General features: G+C 42.8%; 1 pseudogene; it reads left to right on the forward strand.

Annotated features, from left to right (window-relative positions):
• The first annotated feature begins 4,499 nt into the window (after positions 1–4,499).
• On the forward strand, positions 4,500–5,690 carry LOC127684749 (ras-related GTP-binding protein D-like; annotated as a pseudogene).
• The last annotated feature ends 1,130 nt before the right edge of the window (positions 5,691–6,820 follow it).

Raw genomic sequence — 6,820 nt, forward strand, 5'->3', positions numbered from 1 at the left:
TAAACTTCCATGCTGGGTGTGTTGATAGTAGTCACCCAAGTCTTGTATACCCAAAGAGGATTTTCTTTTTCACTTTCGAAGGATGATGCCACAGCCAGAGTCCTAAGTTGCTTTCTCCCTCATTGCTTAAATTACCCACTGAACTTTATTCTTGCTTACCCCATTTCTTAGTGGGATGTAATGCTTATCTTTGATGCTTTGTAGGTAATATTTTCCAAGACCTATTTTCTTTCAAGACTTTCATTTTCTTTACTTTGATAATGATAAGCCTAGGTGTAGTTTTCCAGCATTTACTCACACTGTGTTCTGGATCCATGTTCCCATGTCAGACATTCACTTGGGAAGTTCACAGTTATTATTGTTTCAAATGCGTCTGTTTCATACTTTCTAGTTTTCTGAGAGTTCCATTTATACATGCTGCACATCTTGTATATTCTTTTTCCTATACGTTTTGGAAGTTTCTATCTAAACACTCACATGTCCCGCATCCTTTTCTCATCTATACCACATTGACTGGTAAGCCCATCAAAAAACGTCCATTCTTCATGCCTCTGATCTTCATGCCTTTGATCCCTAGTCTTTCCAGACTTCAAATTCACCTCCTAAAGCCATGTTCAGACGAACTAAGTAGGATGTTTGGCATCTGGCTCTTGGGTTCTTTCTGTTTGCTCTATTGTGATTTTCTCCAAGCCTTAGAGGCGGTAATATATGTGTCTTATTTAATGCTGAGCACCCAAAAATCATTTTTCTTAGCATTTTAACATGCTATGAATATCTGCTATAACCACAGCTGTAAAGAACTTCTTTGACCTTATATGAGTATAAACAGAAGTATTTAGGTAACAATTTAATGATATGTTCATTTGGAAACAAAAATAGAAGACTGACTCTTGGAACCTATGACCTCCTTTGTTATGGACCTTTAATTGGGTTCATAGTACAGTGTATGAATGTCTGGCCTAGATCCAAACAGAAATAATCTAGTTACTCCTAGAGCAGTGATACCACTATTGCCACTTCTAGATTCTTACAGACACTGGAGATTAAGTAAATCTATTAGTAAAAGTTATAATTATGTATGAGAGATGTGTGACATATGACTTCTGAGCCTTTGTTACTTTACACTGTATATTATCTATTTCCTGAAAACTTCATATTTGCAAATTCTTTGTATAAGTAGAGTAAATTTCCATTGTGTATATGTACCATGGTTTAGTTATCTGTTCATCAGTTAATGAATATTCAGGGTAATTCTATTTCCTAGTTATTGTGAATAGAGCAGCAATGAATCAGATATGGACCTGGCTCTGTAGGAGGATATAGAGTCCTTTTGGTATATTATTATGAGTGGTGTATGGACCATATGGGTTCTATTCCTAGCTTATTGATAAACCTTCATAGTTCTCCTTGTAGCTAATCAATAAACTTTTATATTGAGTTTCAATGTGCCTGGACTAGTTTCTACTCTCACCAACAGTGGTAAGACTTCTCTTTCCCCCATGTCAACATCAACATTAATTGGCATTTATATTTTTAATGATTACCCTTCTGACTATGGTGAAGCAGAATATCAAAGTATTTTTAATTTCCATTTCCTTGATGGATAAGGATGGTGAGCACTTAAAACTATTTTTTCTATGTGCAACTCTTCTTTGAGAACTTTATATATAATTCCTATAGTCTAATTTTCAATTGTAATCTTGTTTCTTAAAGTTTAGGTTTTTAAATGCTTTAAGCTCACTTCTAGTCATGGTGACATTCGGGCCCATGCTGCAGCAGGGAACCATGTCTGGATCTATGCTCCTATCACAGTCAGAGGCTGTGTTGTTGTCTGAAGTGTGTGCTACTACCAAAGGCCATGTGGATGTCTGTGGTATGGACTGCAGCCTGAAGCCATGTTTCTATCTAAATACTGGGCTAATCTGGCCCCACCCCTTGCTAAGGCAGCATGAGACAGTCTGCACTGGTGGCATGTGTGCCAGAGAGCTGGCTCCACAGGGCTGAGTGCTGGAGAGCTGGCCCCAGCCTTCCCTGGCTTCAGCACTTGGGAAAACAATCAGCACCTTGCCTAGGCAGAAGCAGGAGTGAGCCAGTCCCAAGGACACGAGTGTGGGAGATTTGGCCCTGCCCCTCATCTGCCATGCAATGACACAGGCTTGAGAAAGATGTACTCCCTGCCCCTTGTTCCTGCAGTATCATGGGTGGGAGAGCAGGAGAGTTGGACCTGCCCCTCACCAGGTGTAGCACCTTGCCTGGGCGGCACAAAGGTACTAATGAACCACCCATCCTGCTTCCACCTTGAGAGCCAGGACCTGGCCCTGTCCATTTCCTGGACAAAGTTGGAGAGCTGGTCCTAGTGGTATAGGCACACGGGAGCTGGTGGGCTGACCTACTCAGCTTGTATGCAGATTCAGTTCTAGGGCTCTACGTCTGCCCACCACAACATCTATCCCATCTGTGAACTGCTAGAGTGCAAGAAGCGGCTGGTCCTGCAGATCTAAAGCTGCAGGATCTCCATGACACAGGGCAATAACAGGATGTATGTATGAGCCCCAGTGAAGATCCAGTATTGCTATGAGCTTGTTTTAAAGGATGTTTCCATGGCACAGGATTTGACCACAAGGAACTTACTTCTATACTCCTGTTGGAACTAGTGAAGAACTGAGGAATTTTCCATTAGGACTCCTAGTTGGGTATAACGGTGTTGGCGCTCTGGTATTTTATTTTAGACTATGCTGGGAAATTCTGTTTGAGAAAGCATCCAGGTAAAGGGGAGAAGATATGAGAGGTGCAAGGACAGATTCTTGCTGCTGCTGTTGGACTTCTGTACCCAGTGATGCCAGAAATGCCCTTAGGTTTATGAGTCAGACTAGACATTTTCCTCTTCAGCCATTTGAAGGTTTCTGCTGCCCACCATTTGCAGGTGCTTCCCTAACAGAGACACACTTTCAATGTTCCAAAAGATAATGCCATAGGATTGATGTTAAGATAACATATCCCCACAGGAACCTGAGAATTACAGTGGCCTGGCTTTATTAGAGATGGGGTTGAGAGGTGTCAGGATGTGCCAGCATTGCTTTGCTGTTGCAGTGCCTCCCTCTCTTCATATACAATTTTCTCCAGTCTATTTTCAGGCATGGGATTGGGGGTTTAATAGTTTCAGCTTGCTTGGGTGAGGCTCATTTTGAGATGTGCTTGCACACTGCAAGGGTTTAGATTGAGTGCACATTAGCAGGTACTGTGCTAATAACCACAGTGCCTGAAGTAAACCAATCCAGATTGTCTTACTACATCTATGCTGCTGGAAGAGCAGAAGGGAGAGGGAAATGAAAGCCTTCCCACAGTTTCCTACGTCTTCTAAGAGACCTATTTTAGGAAGTCTAGCAGGGACACATTATTTTCTACTCTGTGTATCTGAGTGCATCAAGGATACAGGGGAAGCTGCAAACCTTTAGAGACTAAAATGGGCTTACTAGCCATAACCTGTTACAAGTAGTACTCAAGAAGTACCTGATAGCTACTCTTAGGAATGATGCATACAGAAGATGGACCCCCATCCTGCAATCATAGCCAAGCGGTAGCAACTGACACTTCAAATTAAACCTGTAAGAATCACTGGGTCTCATTCACAGCCATGTCAAAAGGACCAATATTATAACTGAGACTTTTTTCATGCACAGGATGCCCCCTCCCACATACGTACATAGCACTACCACAGTGCCTTATTTAAATTTACCCAAAGTGCATTTTCTAGGAATACATAATGTTGAAGGTAATGTTTTTGGCACGCACTCTTAGTCATTAAACTCTCTTGGATGCTACCTGCTATGGAATATTATGTTAGGCATGACAAAGTGTTAACATAGATTTTATTTCATTTGTTAGGTATCCAGAATTGGTTTAATTGTAATTTGGGGTTTATGACACATCTTGATTATGCCCATGGGAAAACATTTAATTTACTTGGTAGAGCTGTCTATCATCAAGCATGTCTACATTTTCATCATCTGGTCTCTGAAATTTGGCATAATCACATGACTTTCTTTGGCTGAAAAAAATGTGATCAGAATGTCATACTTTAAAAAAAAACATCTTTATTCTTTCTTTCTTTGAAGGTCTTAACTAATTTTTATCATGTACAAAGACTAACAAGCTGAGTTTCTCTGGGCAAACACCCTTGAAAAATCCATTCAAGGTCATTTAGTTCAACTTAATGAAGCCTATGTCCTTAGCATACTGATGGAAACACTGACTGCACATATTCAGCCCAAATTTCTGGATTAGATCGTGGCAGTTAAAGCAGAAATAACAAGAGCAGGAACCCTGGCCAAACTTCTGTGGTTTACACTAGTAGAGCTGGAGCCATCTTGCCTTCAGATGGCCAATAATGAAAAAGTCTAATCGGGCAGCAGCGGCAGGGAGGGGGCTGGGCTCCACTGCCACCCCATTTACTCACCGGGCATGGACCATGCGGGATCTCGAAGGCAAGCGTGGGCGTGATGAGCCAGGTGCTGGGCAAGCCACAGCTGCAGGGTGAGGCGACTACGACGAAGAGGAGGGTGAGCTGGTGGGGCTGGTGGGCTACGAGGATGGGCCCTCGAGTCCTCTTATGCCAAGCTGGACAGTGGGCTGGAGGAGGGAGTTCTGGACTTTAGCAACCCCTTCAGCACTGAGGAAAAGCCCAGAATCCTGCTCATGGGTCTCCGGAGGAGCTGTTAGTCATCCATACAGAAAGTCCTCTTTCACAAAATGTCCCCGAGCGAGATGCTATTACTGGAGAGCACCAACAGGATCTTCAGGGAAGACGGCTCCAACAGCTCCTTCATCAACTTCCAGATCTGGGACTTCCCGGGGCAGATTGACTTTTTTGATACTACCTTTGACTATGAGATGATCTTCCGGGGAACAGGAGCACTGATTTTTGTCATTGACTCCCAGGATAAATATATGGAAACGCTGGCCAAGCTCCATCTCACAGTGACCCTGGCCTACAAGGTGAACACCGATATCAGCTTCGAGTTGTTTATTCATAAAGTAGATGATCTGTCAGATGATCACAAAACTGAAACCCAAAGAGACATTCACCAGAGGGCCTGGCTGATGATGGATTAGAAAAATTCACTGAGCTTTTATCTGACAAGCATATATGATCATTCAATATTTGAATATTTGAAGCCTTTAGCAAAGTGGTTCAGAAACGGATCCCACAGCTCCTGACGCTGGAGAATCTGCTGAACATCTTTATCTCAAATTCTGGAATTGAGAAAGCAATTCTGTTTGACGTGGTCAGTAAGATTTATACTGCAACCGACAGCACGCCGGTGGACATGCAGACCTGCGAGCTCTGCTGCAACATGATTGATGTGGTGATTGATATCTCTTGTATTTATGGTCTCAGAGATGGAGCAGGCGCTCCGTATGACAAGGACTCGATGGCCATTATAAAGCTGAATAACACGACGGTTCTTTATTTAAAAGAGGTTGCAAAGTTCTTGGAGCTCGTTTCCTTTGTCAGGGAGGGAAGCTTTGAAAGAAAAGGGATTATTGGCTATAATTTCCACTGCTTCTGGAAGGCAATCCATAAAGTCTTTGAGGTGAGGATGAAAATGGTGAAGTCTCAAAAGGCCCAGAGTCAGTTACCCAAGAAGGCAGGAGCTACTCCCAATGGGACCCCTAGAGTGCTGCAGTAGAGGAGCCATCAGAAGCCTGAGTCCAGACCTGGGGGAGGAGGCTGCTAAACTCTACTGCACTACAGGAGGGCTGGGACCCTAACTCATATGTGTTAAGGAAGAAAAAACACTTACTCTTTTTAAAGTAAAATAAGCCCATTGAAGCAAAAACCTGTACAATAAAGGTGAATCCACTGTACTGTCACTACATAAGTGTAAACTTTTATGTTGATAGAAAAACCCCGTGTGAGAACTGCCAGGAACTGTACATATTTTGCATTTTTCATGTTTATTTTTTTCTCATGGAGGTGAACTTTGATAAGATGACTTTTCTAAACTCTTTTCTGTACAAGGTGACAAGGACATACGGCAATTGGAAATTAATCCAGTCTATTGCTGAGGACTTTTTTTTTTTCTTTTTTTTTTTTTTGTAAATCTGGGACTCTTTGCTGCCAGTTGTCAAAGGGGAAATCATTTTCCAGTGGAGCAGCAACAGGTCAGGGCTGGAAGCTCCAAGGAAGAGCAATAAGGACTTCTCTAGTTATAAGAAGTGCAACGGGAATTCTGTAGCTGGACGGTAGTGGTGCATGCCTTTAATCCCAGCAGGCAGATCTCTGTGAGTTTGAGGTCAGTCTGGTTTACATAGTGAGTTCCAGGATGGCCAGGGCTACACAGAGAAGCCCTGTCTCAAAACCAAGCAACCAACCAACAACCCCACCACCACCAAAAGAAAAAAAAAACAACAACTACAGGAATTTTGTAGATAAGTACTATGACCAAATTTACCTACCCGTTTGTGTTCCTGTAGCTTGCCTTCTGACAGTCTATGGAACTCTTTACCTCAACATACCTTAGTAGCCACCTTGTGCAGATGGGTGATTTTTGTGTGTGTGTGTGCAGTATTCTAGTGAACCTTTGGGACCAGATTTCTAAAATGATGCCAATCAGTGTACAGAAATATGAATGTCATCTGAGGAGATTGGGACAGATAGCATTGATTTGTCGGGGGGGGGGGGACTGTAGAGGCACTACTGTACCTGCTGAGGAGGCTGAAATACACAGGCCCAGAGGGTTCCCAGATGTAGGCAGAGGCCGCACAGACTAAAGATGCAGTGGCCTTTCGTGTGTTCGGCTCCTGCGAATGGTGTGTT

The sequence above is a fragment of the Apodemus sylvaticus genome, chromosome 5 (assembly GCF_947179515.1).
Source record: "Apodemus sylvaticus chromosome 5, mApoSyl1.1, whole genome shotgun sequence".
Taxonomy (NCBI): domain Eukaryota; kingdom Metazoa; phylum Chordata; class Mammalia; order Rodentia; family Muridae; genus Apodemus; species Apodemus sylvaticus.